Source organism: Orycteropus afer, unplaced genomic scaffold (genome assembly GCF_000298275.1).
Source record: "Orycteropus afer afer isolate SDZICR_OR568_19922 unplaced genomic scaffold, OryAfe1.0 scaffold00345, whole genome shotgun sequence".
Lineage (NCBI taxonomy): Eukaryota > Metazoa > Chordata > Mammalia > Tubulidentata > Orycteropodidae > Orycteropus > Orycteropus afer.
The window spans coordinates 866,389-884,225 of record NW_006921932.1 but is presented as its reverse complement, the minus strand read 5'-3'; positions in this window follow the sequence as shown (position 1 = coordinate 884,225).

Genomic DNA, 17,837 nt, shown 5'->3' with positions numbered 1-17,837 from the left:
GGGCTCAATTGGCATAACATACTACACAAAAACATTGTTCTATACTTTGGCAAGGAGCTCTGGTAGCATAGTGCCTAAGGCACTTGACTGCTCACCAGAAGGCTGGCGGTTCAAACCCACCAGCCACTCCTCAGAAGGAAGGTTGGGCAATCCTACTTCCGTAGTGATACTGTCTCGGAAACCCAAGGAGGGGTCGCTATGAGTCGGGGCTGACTCAATGGCAAAAACAACAACTACAACAAATACTTTGGCAAGTAGCGACTGGGATCTTAAAAGATTACTAGTGGCCATCTAGATGCAACAATGGGTCTCTCCTCATCCAGACCAAAGAAGAATGAAGAAAACCAAAGATTCATGGAAACAATTAGTCCAAGGGACTGGTAGACCATGTGATCCTCAGCCTATATGACCATGAGACCAAAAGAACTAGATGGTGCCCAGCTACCACTGTTAACCACTCGGAGGGGGATCAGTGCAGGAGATCCTGGATATAGTGGGAGAACAATATGGAACAAAACTCAAAATCATTAAAAAAAAAAAAAAGAAGAAGAAGAACCTGATGAGACCTTTGAGACTATGACACTAGTTAGCCTTCAGGTCTGGAATTGAACTTACTCCAGTGGTTTCCAGCCCAGCAATAGACAGGCATATGGGCTGAACATTTACATCAGGTAGATACACTCCTTGGAATGATCAGTCATGGGAGAACAGAAGAGCAGTGTTTGCACAGGGAGACAGCTCTGGTTGGGGGGGTGGAGTTCATGGAAGGGAAGGACACAGGGAAGAGGTAACTACAGGAAGGAAGTGGGAAGAGAGCTGTTACAATGGGGGAAATTGTAGTCAATGTCATAGGACAAAATGTGTATGAACTGCTGTATGGAAAATGAATTTGCTCTGTAAACTTTCACCCAAATCACAATAAAAATTTAAAAGAAAAAACAGTTCAGTCTGGGAAAGTCTATGGGGCAGTTCTGCTCTGTCCTGTAGGGTCTCTATGAGTTAGAATGGACTCAGCACACAACAACAAGAGTAATGCTTGAAAAGGACTTAAAATGATGCCTGGATGCCTGGCACACATAGAAATATTTGCTTTGTTTAAGGAAAAGATCAACCAGTTTGGCTACTTAAAATTTTCAAATATCTGAGTTAAATAGCAGTAAGGAATAACAATAATAACAGGAATTTTAAATCAACAAACTCAGGGAAATCTTACAGTAAATACTGTACCCAAAGGATGAACTTCTTTACCAAAAGTTCTTGCAACTCAGTAATAAAGATACTAACAGCCCACAAAAAAAAAAAAAAAAAACACTGCCACTAAGTTTACCAGTCAAATGCCTCAGGCACTGCACCATCGGAGCTTCTTAACAGCCTATAGTTGACCCTTAAAAAAGAAACAATTAGTCAATCATCTATTTCCTGAATATTTGTGTATTACTTCACCCATCCTTATATGCCCCAATGAATCATACAATGATTGGCCCCAATAATGAACACTGACCAATGTCTGTAACATGAGATTTTCAAATGGCAGGTTTATTTCCTAGTCCCCATTTCTTGACATATGCCATCATGCCGTCACCAGTGACTTAGGTGGCCAGAGGGAGCCACCTAAGTCAATCCTGCAATACCAGCAAAATGAAATTTTACACTTTGCCATTGTTTTTGCTGATTTCTGCTGACTTCTGGCCACTGTAGTATAAGATACAGCCTAAAACTACAAAAGGGAAAGCATGTACCAGCTGCCTGATAATGAATGAGTGTGTCTCCCTTCACTGCATCAGCACACTGTGAGATCCAAAGGCTTGGGGGGCCCAAGACTAGGAAGCATTTGATACTGCCCCTTCTCCCAGATCATGGCTCATTCCAGAGTCTGGATATATTTCCCCGCTCAGCATCCTCAAGCCCTACACTGTTACTCCTGCCAGAATTTGAGGACTCTATCACTTTTGTGGTTTTCCAGTTATACTTCTTAGAACCCCTATAGGTCATCCCAAGGCAGTTTGGGGGTGACACCAAAAAATTGGGTGGATCAGAAGTTCCACTTCCCTGCTTTGTATATTGGCTTCCATTTGAAGAAGAGGGTTGGTATGACAGCTCTACAAAAATCTTAGGGACCCAGTTTCCTTCCAATTCATCACTCTGGCATCCCAAGGGTATGCATGGTGCCTGTTCTTGTGGTGCAAAGGGCACCTACAGCTCCGGCTACCACATCCACATTTCAGAAAGCAGTCACTCATAGAACTTAAAGTGTGCATGGAAAGGGATTTGAATTGTAATAGGGGACTCTTTGAGAAGATGCCAATTTAGCAGAAAAAGTCCTGAACTCAAGTAAGGAGACCAGGATCTGCTCCTGCTTCTACATCATAAAAAAGCCAGTCGCTACCGAGTCAACTCAGTTCCAACTCATGGCACCCCCATGTGTGTCAGAGTAGAATCACGCGCCACAGGGTTTTCAGTGGCTGATTTTTCAGAAGTAGATTGCCAGGCCTTTCTTCCAAGGCACCTCTGGGTGGACTCTAGCAGCCAAGCTTTATGTTAGCAGCCAAGCAAATTAACCATTTACACTAGACAGGGACTCATTTATTTATTTGTAATTGTGATTTGGGTAAAAGTTTACAGAGCAAATTCATTTTCCATTCAACAGTTGATACACATTTTGTTTCATGACATTGATTGCAATCCCCATAATGTAATGGGTCTCTCCCCACTTCCTCCCTGTGGTTGTCTTTTCCCTGTGTCCTTCTTTCCTATGCATTCCTGCCCCCTGAGCTATCTCCCTGTGTAAATACTGCCTTTCTGCTCTTCCATGATTGATTGTTCTAAGGGATGTACCTACCTGGTATAAATGTTCACCTTATACACCTGTCTATTGTTTGGCTGGAAGCCACAGGAGTAAGTTCAGTTCCAGGCCCAAAGGATGTATTCAGCACAGTGTCAGGGGTTTCATCAGTCTCTATCGGACCAGTAGGACTGGTCTTTTTTTTATGATTTTGAGTTTTGTTCCACATTTTTCACCTACTCTATCCAGGATCTCCTACACTAATCCCTTTCCAAGTGTCTGACAGTGGTAGCCAGGCATCATCTAGTTCTTCTGGTCTCAGGGTCATGTAGGCTAAGGTTTGCATGGTCTGCTAATCCCTTGGCACAGAGACTCCTTTTAACTCATAAAAGCTTTTTTAACTTAAAAGCTATGTAACCCTGGGAGAGATATTTCATGGCTCTGGGTCTCAGATTCCTTAGTTTGAACACCTTTCAAAGGGAAAGGGGCAGGTGTTGGGCTCAGGTCCCTTCCAGCTTTAATATTCTATGCTTGGGGGCAGAGCATAGCACCTGGAAGCCAGCAGCTACCCTGTCCCCAGTTCACATGGCTGCAGCAAGGAAGAGAAGCCCAGGCCTCCTCCTGGATTGCAGCCCACTGCCCTACGCCCCAGACCAGAGCAATAACTGAACTCTTAGAGTGGAATTTCCCAATCTCAGTGGGTGGCAATCTCCGGGAAGAGAATCATCCAGGCCACAGTGCAACCCCTCTGGAAAAGCAGCCTAACTCATAAGAAACAATGGAAAAGGAGGACTGGAATCAGTCAGGCTTTCTAGCTAGAAAAATATCTCTAAATTAGTAGTTCTCAAACAGGGGTGATTTTGTCCCCCCTCCCCCCAGGAGGCACTTAGCAATGTTGAGAGATATTTTTGGTTATCACAAGAGGAGGGCAGAAGGCAACTGGTATTTGGTGGGTGGAGGAAAGGGATGCTGCTAAATACCCTACAATAAAGAATTATCTGGAGAGAATATCAGTAGTGTCACACAGAGAAACAAGCTTTAAACGGAGATGCTGGAGAAAGCAGGAAACAGAGGCTCTCATAACAATGGTTCTCCCAAAATGTCAGGGACAAAGCGGGTGATTTCCTGAGAAGTTGAGATCTATAAATAGATCAGGTTTAGACTGCATTGCTGACAGATCCCCCCAGTCACACACACACACACACACACCCGAAGATATTTGCCTCTGGGTGGATCTGCCTGAGTCAAGGATTGAGACTATGCAGGCAAAGACCGACTAAAATTTGCAGCTGAACACACTGGGGGCACATTCTGGTTTCATGGTGCCTGAAGCATACAGTTTCAGGGACTCTCTTTAAAATATGTAATGGATATGTCTTTTAAAGTATATATATGTATGTATGTATGCATATGTATACTTTTAAATAGATATACTTTTAAGTTGATATAATTATATATATATATACTTTTTTTTTTTTTTTTTTTTTTTTTTACGCCCTTTCTCTTGCAGAGGGCACTCCAAAGCCCTCCTTGTATGAACAGGAATCCATTCTCTGAAACCCCGGGCCAGACACACCTTTCAGCACGGCCCTTGAAGAGCCCCTGCAGAGTGCAGACCGGTCCCCTTCCAGACACTAACAGCTCCACTGCAGACTTCCCAAGGGGAGAAGCAGCATCTACTGCAGAATCCTCTCCCGCAACAGCAGAAGCAAGGCTCCCTGGCTGCCCGTTTAATCAAGGGAGGGACCCAGGCTCCAAACTTGGCTTGGCCAGGGAGGCTCTGCGCTGGGCCGCACGCCCCCTGGTGAGCGATCGTCGGACGCCTTGGGAGAAGTGGGTGGGGTGGGCAAAACGACTACTAGATTCCTTCCGAGACTGTGCACAGCTCTCACCCCAACCCACGCCCCCTCCCACTCACTCACCAACTGCTTTAGACTAGAGCATAAGTGCACCCCTTGCCCTTGGCCCAACCTCAAGGGGCAGGAGCCCCCCCCCCCCCCCCAACGTGGCCAAGCCAGAACAATATGCCCTGCAGGCTCAAGCCTACCTTTTTTTTGGATGTTTCAGCGTCTGGGCCTGGATCTGCTGACCTCTCAGGGCATGCCCTGCTCAAACATCAACCTGCCAGGCCTGTTCGCGCTTCGCATTTCGGAGCCTCGGCTTTCTCATATTCTGATTTCTCATATTCAAAACAGTAACGATAATGATGCTGGCCTCAGAAAGTAGTTGTGAGTATAAATAAGACATTTTATGCGAAAGATAACTTACGTGATACGCTCTTAAATAAGATTTGTTTGTAAGAAAATAATAAGACTCTAGGACGTATACAAGGAACTCTGGTGGTGGTACACCAAAAATGGGTCTTTGCTGGTGCAACCTGAGCCAATAAATCCACAGCGAGTGACAAGACAAAAAGGGTTTCGTTTGTGCACAAGAGAGGGCAGACTGTGCTCATGCTCTGAATGTTGTTGTTATGTGCCGTCGAGTGGACTCATAGCAACCCCTCCTTGGGTTTCCAAGGCAATATTACTGCGGAAGTAGATCGCCCATCCTGCCTTCCCAGGAGTGGCTGGTGGGTTTGAACCACCAACCTTCTGGTTAGCAGTCAAGTGCCCCAGGCACTACACTACCAGAGCTCCTCTGAATAGTCAGTCTGCTCCAACTTGGAGAAGATTAACGCAGGGTTTATAAAAGTATAGTAACCAAAGGATTCCAGACCTGGGCACATAAGGGAGGGGATAGAACCACGGTGAAAGTTACAAAGGATTCCTTGAACTAGTATCTTAAACATATCAATAAGCTCATTGGTTGTACTCTGAGGTTGTTATATCCTGAGAGTTGTTTAACAAAGCATTTTGTCAGGGGCTACTTTCCCATCATATCGGCAGTCTGTCTCATCTTTTCAAACTAAGTCTCTGTCTCAGTTACAAATGTGCAAAGGGCTAATAGAAACAGTGGGAAATCTCAGTAAGTAAAATTATAATTTGGGAGACAAGATGTGTACTAGGACTTGATGTATACCTATCTTAGCTACAACATTCTTTATAAGGTCTAACTTCATCTAACATTTTCAGTTATATTCTCATCATCTTGCTAACCAAGGTGCTTTTTCTGAGACCAGCTGCACATTCTTAACAGACACTAAGGGACTCTTTACCTTAGTTCAGAAATCCTGACTCTGCCTTCTTTGTTTGGTACCATTACATCTTGGGGCCGACATTTCTATGGTCACCTAGTAACTTATGTTTAAGTTGACCTGTCGCCAGTGGCAGTGGTTCAGCTCTTGGCTCTAACTACTCAGCCAGTGGTGAAAGACCTGGAAATCTGCTGCCAAAAAAACTCTATGGGGCAATTCTACTGTGTTACATGGAGTCCTAAGTTGGAATTGACTCAAAGGCACACAACAAGGGCTGAAATTATTATTATAAATGACTCATGAGTCATCAGCTAAAGTTTAGAATTGTCAAACCCCAACTCTTGTCCGGTCAAACCTCCCTACTCTTTCCCTCCGCCAGCCTCCCAGCACTATTTCACAGCAACCCCCCACTGGGTTTCCTAGGCAAATCTTTATGGAAGTAAATTGCCTCATCTTCCTTCCGGTGGAGTGGCTGCTTCTGGTTGATAGTCAAATACTTTAGGCACTGCGCCAAGAGAACTCCTTCCTAGCAGTGTGGATCCCTCTATTGTATCGAGGGTTCGTGGTCTCCTCTCACTCCAGGAAAACTTGTGGCATGTAGATCACTCTAGCCCTCTGCAACTAGTACAACTTGTAGTTCAAAACAGGCATTGTTAAGTGTTGGTTAAAACTGGATTCAATACTAGAGAGATTTACATTGAAATGGCATTTGACTTGAGTAATTGAGCTACCAATCCCAACAGTTTAATTTAACACCAGAGGGTTAAATACTTCTTTTAGATCCTATCTATGCTAAGCTGGTTTTAAATACACAAAAGTATTTGCTTTAAGGAGCTCTGGTAGCATAGTGCCTAAGGCATTTCACTGCTAACCAGAAGGCTGGCGGTTCAAACCCACCAGTCACTTATCAGAAGGCAGGTTGAGCAATCTACTTCCATAGTGATACCACCTTGGAAGCCCAAGGAGGGGTTGTTATGAGTCGGAAACGACTCTATGGAAGTGGGTTTGGTTTTTGGTTTTTTATTTGCTTTATTGCATTTGGCAGATTTTAAAAATCCCAATAAGGTGAAACACCTGTGGGGTGAGGAATAGGAAGGAGGAGACAAAGGCAGAGATGCTTGCAAAAATCCAGGAAAATGTACTCAAACAAGAAAGAGGTTGCCCAACTTGAGGGAGTTTTGAGACAGTTATAGTGAGTTCTGGGATTAGAATCGGGAAGGGCTTGCATTGATTGTGCCTGGATGGTACGAACGGTTAACTTGCTCAGTTGCTAACCATAGGCCAAGACGTACCTTGGAAGAAAGATCTGGTGATCCACTTCTGAAAAACCAGCTACTGGAAGCCCTAAGCAGCACAGTTCTACTCTGACATACATGGGGTTGCCACGAGTAGGCGTTCACTAAATGGCAATTTAAGAGTTCACTTGTGCCACAACTACCAATACCTTGAATGGCCACAGGGTGGCGACATTGCCCCACGAGTCTCTTTCCCAGTCTTTCTTTTCCCCTTCCCCTTCCCCTTCCCCTTCCCCTTCCCCTTCCCCTCCCGGCTTTCTTTGTTCACAGGCATTCTCCAGTGAGTCTCATCAATGCCATTGTGCCTTTTCTGTAACTTCATGTTGCTGGCCTTTCTCTCCTTCAACCACTTTCCGATCATCCGCCCTAATAGAAAATGAGACTCTACTGAATGTTGCTATTTCTTAACATTTTTTAAAATTGTGTTATAGTCTGTTCTCCGGGTATAAAAGGAATCAAATGCTTTGTTTCAATGAGAATTATAAAAGAAACAAAAACGCATGTGAAGTTCATTTCTCCCTTTTGTGAGTTAATACCGAGAGAGATTTCTGGGGCAAAATGTGGCTTCCCAGGCCTACAGCTGGTCAGGGACTGAAGGCCCACTAAAGGCAGCGGTACTGCCCTAAGTGGGAGGGAGGGGCTGCCAGCCCTGTTAAGAAGGAGTGGGAAGGGATCTCCAAAGAGAGTAGAGGACAAAAACCCAAATACGTTTTTAAAGTTTTTAAAGTTAACTTTTTATTATGGCAAAATTCCATAATATGAAAGTCCAAATACCATCTTAATGAGTGTCTGAAACTGTAAACCAGGAAAGAGTTGTGAGGACTTCTAAGATGTTAAGTTCCAGAATGTTGTATATGCCCTTCCTTTAGCCCCCTCCCACTCCCACATAAAATAAAGCCCTTATAAAAGAAGGGAGCTATCAGCAGTGATGGTATATGAGGGTGGTCAGGAAAGGTGTTAGGTGCCATGAAGTCAATTTCGACTCATAGTAATCCTACATGATAGAGCAGAACTGCCCTGTAAGATTTTCTAAGCTGTGATTTTTATGGGAGGTGATTGCCAGCTCTTTCTCCCTCCGAGCCTCTGGGTGGGTTTGAACCCTCAATCTTTTGGTTAGTAGCTAAGCACTTAACCATTGTGCAACCAGGGAAAGGGGAGCTCTGGAAATAGCATCCACTCCAGGCCAGTCTCTGGAAAACAGAGCTCCCGCAGAGGGAGTGGGCAGAGCCAGAAGAGGAAGGAGAAAAACAAAGATGCTGTCTTGGACTTGATAACACCCCTGCCTCCGGCCAAGAGGATCCCAAATTCAGTCACCTTTCCTGACCATGACCTCAAAAAGCCTTGGTCAAAAGCTCCTAAGGATTGAAGTGACCAATTTTAGACCCAGAAATAATTTTAATTTTTGCTTGAAGACTCCTCTTACTCAGGGGTTCTTTTCCTGAGTAGGCTTCTAGGGCTTTCTAAACACAAAGAAAAGTAAATGTACAGATATTTTTCTAGGGAGGAGATCCAAGGCTTTCACCAGATTTTCAAAGCAATCTGTGATGGCCCCTGTCCTGGGAATTTCCCAGGGGGGTTGAAATTTCCCTTCGGATGACTTTGGGAAAACCAAAAAATCTGTCAGGGAGTCCCATTACCAGCATGAATTTTATTAAGAATAAGAGAAAAAACAAAATCAAGAGAGACAGAGAGAGAGTTTACAAAGTGATAGATAAAAGGTAGGCACAGGCTTACACAGCAAACTGAAGCTTCTGATCCAGCTGGTGGCCGGGCTGGAATGGACCAAGAATATCTGCAAAAACTCGCCCATCTTTTGGGAATATTTATACCTGAGTCTGGGGGATTGAGGATGGGGTCTACATGACCAGGACTGGAAGGCTATGTGACTGGTTTTCAGAATCAGTGGCACCAGGCCACTCGGAGGGGGTCCCAGGCAGCACTTTCTGGAACCACTTGTATTTGCCTTGATAAAGCACTGCCAGTTTAGGGCTTTAATTGCCCAGGGCTAGCTGAAGTACAGGTTAATCCCTAACAAGGAGGAGGTGATTGAAATGTGAGCAAGAGGGGAATGACTAGCAGTTTCTTACAAGCACAGCTAAATGAGATGGGGTTTGAGAGCATTTTTTTGAGGTGTTGGAGTCACTGATGCCAACGTCCCGTGTCCCCAACCCTGGCCAAATAAATTGTCATGAAAAAAAACCACATTGGAATGGTACTGATCACCCTTTTCCAAGCTGTTCCTCATCTTTTCTATCTTTTTATAATACTTATTTACACGTGACTACCTATGAATCCTTTTGTAAATGCTTTCACAGAAAATCGAGCTAAAGAAATAGGTAGACACAGAATCTACCTTTCAAAAAAAAAAAAAAATGGTCAGTGAAAACCTTATAATACTAGAGGAATGTTGTTATTTGCCATCGAGTCAGCCCCGACTCCTAACGACCCCTCCTTGGGTTTCTGAGGCAGTTATCACTACGGAAGTGGGTTTGAACCGCCAGCCTCCTGGTTAGCAGTCAAGTGCCTTAAGCACTATGCTACCAGAGCTCCCGCTAGAGGAATACTGCCTGATAAAGTGCCAAAAGATGAGCCCCTCAGGTTGGAAAGCACTCAAATTACCATTGTAGAAGAGCTTCCTCTTCAAAGTAGAGTAGACCTTAATGGCATGTGTGATAATGGAGCTGTGTGTCAACTTGGCTGGCCCACAATTCTGTGTGCTTTAAGCAATTGCAATGTGGGTTGTTCCAATGATGGGATCAGATGTATATGTTTTGAGCAGCCAATTCATTGAAAGGGAGTTTCCCTAGGGGTGTGGCCTGCTTCCAGTATATTTATGGATATCCTGGGAAAAGAGATACTCCTCTGTGGATTGGGATTCTGTTGTGCTGCCTACAACTGTCCATGAGTGAACAATCCACCATTCGGCCTGGAGATCTTGGATTTGTCATTCGTTGGAGTCAACAGCTGGTGCACTGCCTGCCAACCTTGAGCTCCTCAGCCCCTGGAGCTGTGTGAGTCGGGAAAAGCCTCCAGCTTGATGTTTGATCCAAGAACTTTGGACTTGCCAGCTTCTATAAGTGAGTGAGCCATTTTCCTAAGATAAATCTCTTTCTCCATATACATAAGCTTTACTGGTTTTGTTTCTCTAGAGAACCCAGTCTAACACAGCATGGATGGAGCAAACCTTTTAAGACCTTCATTTGCTAATGTGGCATGGCTCAAAATGAGAAGAAACTGCTGCGAATATCCATTAATAATCAAAATGTGAAATGTATTAAGTATGAACCTAAGAAAATTGGAAGTTGTCAAAAATGAAATGGAACACATAAAGATTCATATCCTAGGCATTAGAGAGCTGAAATGGACAAAACAGACCATTTTTAATCAGAATGACAAATTGAAGAGTAATGGCATTGCATTCATTGTCAAAATGAACATTTCATGATCTATCCTGAAGTATTACACTTTTAGTTAAGATAGGATAAGATTCATACGCATATAAGGAAGATCAGTTAATATGATTGTTACTCAAATATACATGCCAACCACTAAAGCCAAATATGAAGAAACTGAAGATTTTTATCAACTTCTGGTAGTCTGAAATTGATCAAACATGCAATTAAGAAGCATTGATAATTACTGGTGATTAGAATGTGAAACCGGGACTGGTAGTTGGAAAATATGGCCTTGATGATAGAGACTACTCTGGAGATAATATGACAGAATTTTACAAAACCAATGACCTATTCATTGCAAATACTTTTTTCCAACAACAAAAAATTGGACTATACACATGGACCTTGCCAGATGGAATACCCAGGAATCTAACTGATGATATCCATGAAAAGAACCAATAGAGAAGTTCAATACCATCAGTTACAAGAAGGCCAGGGCCCGCCTGAGTAACAGGTCACATGCAAGTTCAAGCTAAAACTGAATAAATTTAAAACAAGTCCATGAGAGCCAAAGTGTGACCTTCAGTATATCTCACCTGAATTTAAGAACCATCTCAAGAATAGATTTGATGCACTGAACACTAATGACCAAAGATCAGATGAGTTGTGAGTTTACATCAAGGACATCGTACATGAAGAAAGCAAAAGGTCATTAAAAAGACCAAAGAAAAGACCAAAGTGGATGTCAGAAGAGATTCTGGAACTTGCTCTTGAATATAGAGCAGCTAAAGAAAATGGAGAATGATGAAGTAGAAGAGCTGAACAGAAGAGTTGAAAGCACAGCTCAGGAAGACAAGGTAAAGTATTATAATGAAATGTGCAAAGACCTGGAGTTGGAAAATCAAAAACGAAGAACATGCTAAGCATTTCTCAAGCTGAAAGAATCGAGTTGCAATATTGAAGGATTCTATGGGCAAAATATTGAATGACACAAGATGGAAGAAATACACAGAGTCACTGTGCCAAAAAGAATTGGTCAACGTTCAATCATTTCAGGAGGTAGCATATTAGTCAAGAACCAATATACTGAAGAAAGAAGTTTAAGCTGCACTGAAGGAATTGGTGGAAAATAAGGCTCCAGGAATTGACAGAATACCAATTGAGATGATTCAACTAATGATCCAATGCTGGAGGTGCTCCCTCATCTATCTATACCAGGAAATTTGGAAGAGAGCTACCTGGCTAACCAATTAGAAGAGATCCATATTTGTACCCATTCCAAAAAAAAAAAAGGTGATCCAACAGAATGAACAAATTACTGAATAGTACCATTAATACTGCACTCAAAATTTTACTGAAGATAATTCAGAAATGGTTGCAGCAGTTCATTAACAGGGAATTGCCAGAAATTCAAGCCAGATTCAGAAGAGGATGTGAAACAAGGGATATCATTGCTGATGTCAGATGGGTCCTAGCTGAAAGCAAAGAATACCAGAAAGATGTTTACTTGTCTTTCATTGATTATGCAAAGCATTTGACTGTGTGATCATAACCACTTGTTGATAACATAGCGAAGAATGTGAATTCCAGAACATTTAATTGTGTTCTTGAGAACCTGTACATAGACCAAGAGGTAGTCATTTGAATAGAATAAGGAGATACTACATGGCTTAAAATCAAGAAAGTTGTCCATCAGGAGTGTATCTTTTCACCATACTTATTTAAGCTGTATGCTGAGCAAATAATCCAATAAACTGGACTATATGAAGAAGGTGGTGGCATCAGGACTGGAGGAAGACTCATCGACAACCTGCAAAATGCAGATGACACAACCTTGCATGCTGAAAGAGAAGAGGACTGGAAGCACTTACTTATGAAGATCAAAGACAGACTTCAGTACGGATCATACTTCAACATAAAGAAAACAAAAATCCTCACAACTGGACCAATAAACAAAATTATGATAAATGGAGAATATGTTAATTTATCTGGATCCATAATCAATGCCCATGGAAGCAGCAGTCAGTAGACCAAATGACATATTGCACTGGGTAAATCTACTGCAGAAGACCTCTTCAGAGCATTAAAAAGCAAAGATGTCATTTTGAGGATGAAGGTGCACCTGACCCAAGCCATGGTATTTTCAATTGCTTCACACTCATGGGAAAGCTGGGCAATGAATAAGAAAGACCAAAGAAAATTTAATGCCTTTGAAATATAGTGTTGATGAAGAATATTAAATATACCATGGACTGCCAAGAGAATGAACACATCTGTCTTGGAATAAGTACAGCCAGAATGCTCCTTAGAAGTGAGGATGGCAAGACTTCATCTCATGTACTTTGGACATGTGATCAGGAGGGACCAGTCCCTGAAGAAGGGCATCATGCTTGGTAAAGCAGAGATCAGTGAAGAAGAGGAAGACGTTCAACAAGATGGACTGACACAAATGATGGAACAATGGGCTCAAACCTAGCAATGACTGTGGGGATGGGGCAGAACCCAGCAGTTGTTCGTTCTATTATGCACAGGTTGCTATGAATTGGACCCAACTCGATGGCATGTAACAACAACAACAACAACAACAACAAAGATATAGAATTTTCCTGCTACAATCATTTACTATTTTTAAATGTCACATGACCTTCTTTCTAGTGACTGGATGAAACCCAGCCCCAATGGACTGTTTTCTATATTTGAGATTTTGTATCTGTGACATAATTATATTTAGGTACTAATTTCCAGCTTTAAGACCAACAATTCACTAATTTTAAGCATGTTTGATAACAAGGTTGACCATTAACAAATTAATTTGGGCAAATATATGCTGTTCTACAATCCATTAAATGCATTTTCACTGTAGATATTTTAAAAAACACTGATTTTAGAAACAGACACAAGCATACACATATTCATTCTAACACAGAAAATGCCACTTAAGGCTTTAATATCAAACATTGCTGTCATAGTCAATTCACAAAAAAAGAGCAGAAAGTGCAAAAGCTCCATTTCAAAAGATCTTTTAAATCACTCCCACAGCAACAGTAATTAGATGCTACCAGTGGGCCCAGTGCTCCTCATCCGTCACACTGTCGTAGAAAACAAGGTACAGACCTGAAAACACTGTTTTGGTCACGTATTATGGTTATCAAACAATCTTAAATACGGTGCAACAAACAGGGAAAGATACAATTCAAACAATGAGTCCCTTACAGTAGGGACAGTTTTTTAAAAGTCTATAGGAGAATGAGATTTAGAAAATCCAGAGAGAATCCTAACTTGGCCCCAGACTTCTCTTAGATCAGCTGGAACCACAGCACCCAGGCAAAGTCCTTGATATGAAAGTTCCCAAGTTCATTTCAGGGAAAAGGAGCTGGGCCCCAGCCCTCACCTGTCTCCTAGTGATCATTCCAGGGCAGGTCCAAAAGTAAAGAGCCAGGGAAGACTCGACTCCCAGCCCTGGCATCCCTACTGCTGCACTCTGGGTTCACGTAAGCATGACAAACAGGCAAAAGAAGGAATTATACACTTGAGAAATCTAATAACGTAAATAGGGGGCAGTTTTTACAAAGTCAGTGTTTGTCAACCATCAAGTTTTCTCCTTAAACGGAAAATGTTCAATCCATAATCAATGTTCTAGGCACCCTTTGGAGGGACAGACACAGAGTTCTTAAAAAAATCTAGCCTGTTACCAAATGGATCTAGACAGCTCATCACCATCAAAAAACCCACTGCCGTGGAGTCTATTCCAACCCTATGGGGACTCTATAGGACAGAGTAGAGCCTATATAAAGCGGAGCTGAGCTGCTCCATAGGGTCTCTAAGGCTGTAAATCTTTACGGAAGCAGACTGCCACATCTTTCTTCTGTAGAGAGGCTGGTGGATTTAAACCACTCAGCTTGTTTTATAACAGTATAATCTAAAGGAGAGAAAAGATTACTTTTTCTAAAAAAACAACAATAAATCAAACACTGTAAAAAACAAGAATCACTGACTTAAATTACTACTCAAACTCACTAACGTCGAGTCAGATCCAACTCATAGCAACCCCTCCTTGGGTTTCCCAGGTGGGTATCACTATCAAAGTACATCACCCAACCTTCCTTCCAAGGAGTGGCTGATGGGTTTGAACCGCCAGCCTTCTGGTTAGTAGTCAAATGCCTTAGCAGTCAAATGCCTTAGGCACTAGGGCACCAGAGCTCCTAAATTACTACTAGTTACCATTAATGTTTTTTATATCCTAAATCCAGTTCCTACTGGATATCGAACTTGTAAAATTATAATTAGAACAAAAATCTAACAGCCACGCTGATAACCAATGACCTAACTCTTAAGGTCAAATTTCCACACCCCTGCATTATCGAAAACAAAAAAATTCTTGATTGCACACATTTAAATTAAATAAGGTAGTCATACTCTGAAAATCTGAAAATATCTAATGTTGCGAGTCACATATTTAACGGCTATTTCCTGTGACTAATCATTCTAACTTCAGTAGCACGTCAAATGGAATTCAGTTAATTACTTATTAGGTCCTGTTGTGGATTGAATTATGTTCCCAAAACTTATGTGTTGTAAATCCTAACTTCTATGCCTGTAGTTATAATTCAATTTGGGAGTGGGCTGTCTGTGTTATGTTAATGAGGCAGGATTAGTGTATGGTGGATTCTGAGTAGATTTCTTTTGCGATAAAGAGAGATTAAACAAGGGAGCAGAAAGACAGACTGGGTCAGATAGATGCCAATACACATGGAGGTCACCAAGGAGCCAGGAAGCAAAGCTGAAGAGGCAAGGACCTTCCTCTACAGCCGACACAGAGAGAAAGCACTCCTGCAGAGCCAACACTCTGAATCCAGACTTCTGGCCTCCTGAGCTGGGAGGGAATCACCGTTTGTTTGTTAAAGCCACCCACTTGTGGTATTTCTGTTATAGCAGCACTAGATAACTAAGGCAGCCCATTCACCTTATGCTCCTTGAAAAAAGAAGTCTCAGCACTAAAGAAAGTCTCAGAATCCAGCGATTAGAATTCAAGTGTACAACTAACTTGAGTGCATTTGGAAACCTGCTCTACCTGAAAAACACGACTGGCAAATATACTCCATCCAAGCTACAGGGCAAACTGCCAACTCTAAAAGTTATCTACTTACGAATATATTTTAAAAATAGAAAGTGAGAAGGAAAGATACCAAAATATTAGTTAGTAGTGGTTGTGCCTGGGCAATAGGACTACAGGCGACTTTTTTGTTCTTCAATTTTTCTGTAGTGTCCATGTTCTCTTTAAACAACATGTATTTGCTTTTATAAAAATATGAGTGATGCCACAATTACAACTTAAAATAAGGTTGAGATACTCCTATTTTCTTGATTTTCCACACCAGGCTGGCATGCTATAGGGATTTCTATTCAAAAGTAGAATTATGTTCCATTCCACACTTCTTTGTCAGCCTTCCTCTCAGTAGAACAAATCCCTAGTAGAACAAATTCTGCTTTTCACAGCAAAAGTATTCATTCTGGCATCTTAGATGAGTCATTGTCTCTTGAAAGGGGTGGAAGTAGCTCTCTAAATCAAGGCACTCACTCTCAAGCCTGTTCAGGTACACCCAGCAGAGTCATATTTTATCCCCCTTTCCAAGAGGGCTCTGAACTTGTCGCGGGCAAGGTGGAAGCCTTGGAGGCTGGAGGTGAGGATGTCACCAGGCTCCCAGGGAGTAAGTCCTTTACCTTCTGAGGGAGAAATAATCCCTTCATGATTGTGCACACAAAGTTCCTATCACCAAAGACATGTCCAGACAGAAATTAAATCTCATACAGAAAACATTTCCTACACTCTTCATCTCCCCATATCTCTGCTTCCACAACAAAGACAGCTGGGCTTAAAATGCCCCAAACTTCCTAGTCAGGGGCAATTTTTATAGAGCAGAATTGCATTTATACAGCAGAATCCATACCAAGTAAGGTAACCTGAAGTGATGATGGTCTGATATTTCCTTTTTATCAAAGTTTTGACTTGGAACACAAGGGATTTAACAGCAATCTTTAAATTCTGTCCCATGAATGACCAAGATCTCATAAAGGTGCATCAGAGATTCCACAAATATTAAATATCATTTTAAAAATATATTTTTAAACTATAATAAAGCAACCTGTACAATCACCAATATCAAACTTCTCTACCTTGGGAACCACCAATTTGTCCATTTGCATTTTCACTGCCTGATATATTGTTAAGTAGATGCTATAAATTAACCTTAAAATAAATTTAAATAAAAATACAACCTACATTGGGGTTCCATGAAGATTTCTTACTGCAAGCAGAGTTCTGCTGATGAAATAATTTGAAAACACAGAAGTAGACAAAGGCATCATTTTTTAAATTCTAAATTCAGTTCCTTGTTGGGCTTTTAGCCTTGGATCCTGTGCAAATTCTAACCAGACTAAGAATTCCTGGACATGCCAACAACTGCAACTGCCCAACTCACAGATAATTAAGACAGATGATGTAACTCCTGTCCACACAGGAAAAACATGTCTGTCCTGCCCTCTCTCCACAATGGAATGTTATTTATAAAGCAGGATGCCTGAGTTAAATAAAATGAGTATCCCTGAGGTCCCTAATTCCTACCTCAAACCTTAAGAACTGTTTTGAAGTCTACCACTCAGCCCAGTGGAGAGGAGGTTAGTTGTAGCCAGTGTAATTTAGGTTAGAAAAATTCAGAAGGCAACAGACTTTCTCTGCTGCACAAGTCACCCAAATCAGCATTTAAGGAAAGCCAGCAGTCAAATGCCATGAGAAATCACAGGAAGCACCTTGAACAGTGAGAATGTGGAGCCTGATGCCCACAGTAAATATTAAAGAAAAAGGAGAGATTCTTGGAGGTAATTTCCAGAACAGTGTAACATACTGGAGGCTTCAAATGAGAAGTCTCAAAAAACTTTCATGTTTGCTCCAAATTTTAAGCCACAAACCCACCATGATTGGAACTAGCCCTTTGGCAATTTTATAGAGGTCAGTCTTACTGGAGGGTTGTGCTGGTGTATGGAATGTTCACGTTGTAGCTACTCCTTTCTGTATATTTTAGGCTACAGAGCCAGAAGTAGGGTGGGGAAAATGAGATGTCAACATTTAAAAATTGTGCTTATCTTTAAGAATGGCTTGCATGGAGTGTTGTGTTTGGCATAGAGGGTTTTTCTCATTAGTTTTACCCTCCTCTGAAGTTAAGTCTCCATCT